Source organism: Bombyx mori, chromosome 3 (genome assembly GCF_030269925.1).
Source record: "Bombyx mori chromosome 3, ASM3026992v2".
Lineage (NCBI taxonomy): Eukaryota > Metazoa > Arthropoda > Insecta > Lepidoptera > Bombycidae > Bombyx > Bombyx mori.
This window is the reverse complement of record NC_085109.1, coordinates 5,660,001-5,663,369: the sequence shown is the minus strand read 5'-3', so window position 1 is coordinate 5,663,369 and position 3,369 is coordinate 5,660,001. Positions and strand designations below refer to the sequence as shown.

General features: G+C 33.1%; 1 long non-coding RNA gene across 1 annotated transcript; it reads left to right on the top strand.

Annotated features, from left to right (window-relative positions):
• Positions 1 to 1,648: 1,648 nt before the first annotated feature.
• On the top strand, positions 1,649 to 3,148 carry LOC134201181 (uncharacterized). The gene is made up of 2 exons (XR_009976390.1): positions 1,649 to 1,893; positions 3,046 to 3,148. It is a non-coding gene; the product is annotated as an uncharacterized LOC134201181 (long non-coding RNA).
• The last annotated feature ends 221 nt before the right edge of the window (positions 3,149 to 3,369 follow it).

Here is a 3,369-nt window from a genome sequence, read left to right as displayed (position 1 = left end):
TCATTTGTTAATTCTCAATTTTATTCATGTGTAGGTTAAGTGTTTTTTAGCTCACATCAGGATGTTTATAGTTCGTAGTAAATTAGTTTAGTAATAGATTTTGTAATTATATTATAGTACTTTTATGTTAGTTTTGATAGATAAGTAGGTAGTACCAGTAGTGAAGAAAATTGTGTATTGTGGTGTGGTACATAAATTCAATATTTTTGAATTTATTTAGTTAATTTAGGTTTTAGGTATAAAAGGTTTGTCAGGTGCATAGTTGTTTAGGTTCAATACGTTATTGATTGATTTAGATATTTAGGTTATAAGTAAAAAGGTTTGCTTTATCGAAGTTTTTATAAAAAATTGTCTTACGTTGTAGTTTTTAAAACTACCGATTTTAAAAATCTTTAATTATTGTTTTATTGTTTTCGATATGCCACGCAAACGTAAATCCAATCTAAGCCGTAGTTCTAGCAGAGCTCGAACTGCAAAACAAAAAAACTTATGCGGACGAAGTCGCGGGTAAAAGCTAGTTACTTATAAACTAGAGGTCCCGCAGAAGTCGAAATTCGACTATAATTGGAATTGTAAGCTTGTACACCATTATGATTGTATTTTATACTTCTATAATCACAAATTTCGCCAAGTTTACACTTTAAAAAAATATTAATAAAGACAAACAATATTTAATCTATTCTCAATTTGACCACAGACGTCAAGAACAAAAGTTTGACAATAAATAGTATGCATGCGTGTGTGCGTCAAATACATGGTATGTAGTGTGTGTAATGTTTTCTTTATTGATTTAATGTATCTTTTATGCATTATTTTAAAAAAATATTAGCATTGTGCACTTCTTCTCTATATTCTCTGTAAGTGTGGAAAATTTCATACTCCTCCGTCCGCGCAATTTTCGTAAAAAGATATACAAAGTTTTTGCTTCACGTATTAATTATATAGATACCCTAATCAGATGTGTTCAATATAAAGATCGTCAAAACCATCAAGACAAGTTTGTCTATCGACATTTAAGAATAATGGGCCTGGTAAGTCACATCTGCGGGGTCTCGTTATACTAGACAATAAAAACCAAAACCATGGTTGATTCCAATACTTTACATACCAACTTATTGAAAAAAGGCGACAAAGGCAACCTTGGTACATAACTTGACAGTCTTTAAAAATACAGATGACAACTCGACTCGGCTATCTATTTAACAACGTCGTTTTGTCTATTTAAATATGCAAATCTACTTAATATTTTTTTTTTACTTACAGCTATCGTTACCATTATTGCCTACCGTAATTTACTTTTATATTAAAGTCAGAGTAACTAGAATAAATGGACGCATCAATATCTTTTCCAAAAGTAAAATACAAAAAATAAACTTAAAAAACACGCTTTAATACCAATACGAAAGGAAAGTTAAACAAAAAATATTTCACCCCTATCTTAAGTATTTAATTATTATTATAAACAAACTCTAGTTGCACTGAAATTTTAGATCATTTTTTGTTTGTTTTCAATATTAATAAGCTTATTATTTTATTAGCTAAAAAACCGGACAAAAAAAGCCCCACGTGCACAATTTAATTAATTCGGCGTTGCGGCGTCATTTCTAATCGATAGGGCAGGATAACGATCCGATAATGTATAAAACATGACTGCTGACGAAGGTCTCTAATCAGTTTTGATATGGTATCATTGATAGTATGCAAATTTTAAATTTTAGCGAACTTTTCTTTCCCGGTAATGTGACGCAAATAAAACGGTTGCATGGCGCGCGGGTGGGTATATCTTAGAGCTGCATTCGCGTTCCAATGCCGGTCGAGGAAGCATGATCTCACTACAATGGAATCCAGGGCAAGAAGAACAACGACTGTACCGCTTGCTACAGATTCATGACAGTAAATAGACATTCTAATACATGTGGACTTACACCAAGTTCTAGAACTCTATTTGGAGTATTATGTATATTGTATTGCGGACTTATTATTTTTAATTTCGTAATTAAAATGAAAAGTATTGAGGTTGTTTGTTAGAACGACACGTACATACATACATACCTAGTTCATAAAACTGAGTTGGATCCGTGGATCCGTTGAGATTGCGTCGGCCTTTTTTTTTATTATCCTACATTATATTCTAGCCAAAGGACATTTGTACTATTTAAAATCACTGTTTAATAATAACGAGCTACTTTTTACCCAAGTGTCCAAACAAAATGTTTTTTGAGTGTACGAATGCGTCGCGATATGCGTCATGATAATCGCCTTACCGTTGGCGCCGCTGACTACTCTCCGAATACTGACCACGCAGGAGTCAGTCACCATCGGCGCCCTAGACTAGTCCTTACGGATCCATCAGATTCAATAACCCTGACATTAGACGGCTTAACACTAGGAGCAGACTTAGGGGCTTTGGTAGCCGATTTTTTTTTAATTTGAGACAAGCATACGGTACACCAGATGGTGAGTTGTTACCGTCGCCCATGGGCTTCAGCAATGCCAGGTGCAGAGTCAAGCCGCTGCCTACCGTTTCGGTAGACAACTGCTTGAGTATTCCTCTCCTATTGCAATTGTCCATAACCACTGACAATCAGTCAGCCGTTGAAAAAATCCCACGGAGCCACGGAGTAACAAATTACTGAACATAACTTACAATCCTCTTTATTAAAAATATGCAGTGCGGTAAATATTGCAATCACTCAACTGTATTGATTATAATCTGGGTGAATGTGTACTGTAAATAATGTAAGTAAATATTGAGTAAGATTGATACCATAATCACCTACATGGTATAAAAAAGAAATTGTAATTACAATAGTGTAAGAAAATCGTCAGATAACAACTAATACTTATCAGTATTCATACTGAATTACGAGTATTACAAAGCCACATCTCTCGAATTATAAATACCTATTATTAAGATGTTATATACCGATGTTGACATACATGACATCTTGCTTACACTGTATTACTTAAGCTATGTAACAAAACACAAAACTAGTTTAAAATATTATAATCTTATTATTTTTTTAGTCGATATTGCTTCTGCAGGCAGTTCCTACCGTCATTCATGGATGTGAGCAATACCAGAGCAGTCGAGAGGAAGAAACATAGAAAATTATTTGAATATAAATAAAATTAATAAGGCAACATACTAGTATATCTATATATTAATATGTGAAACAAAAATTTTGTATCCTTTTTTTACGAAAATTGCGCCGTCGGTGGAGTATGAAATTTTCCACACTTGTGAACTAGAGAATATAGAAAAGGAGTGCAGAATGCTAATATTTTTTATAATTAGGCATAAAAATACAAAAAACATTACACACACTACCATGTATTTGACACACACACGTAGGTATGCATACTATT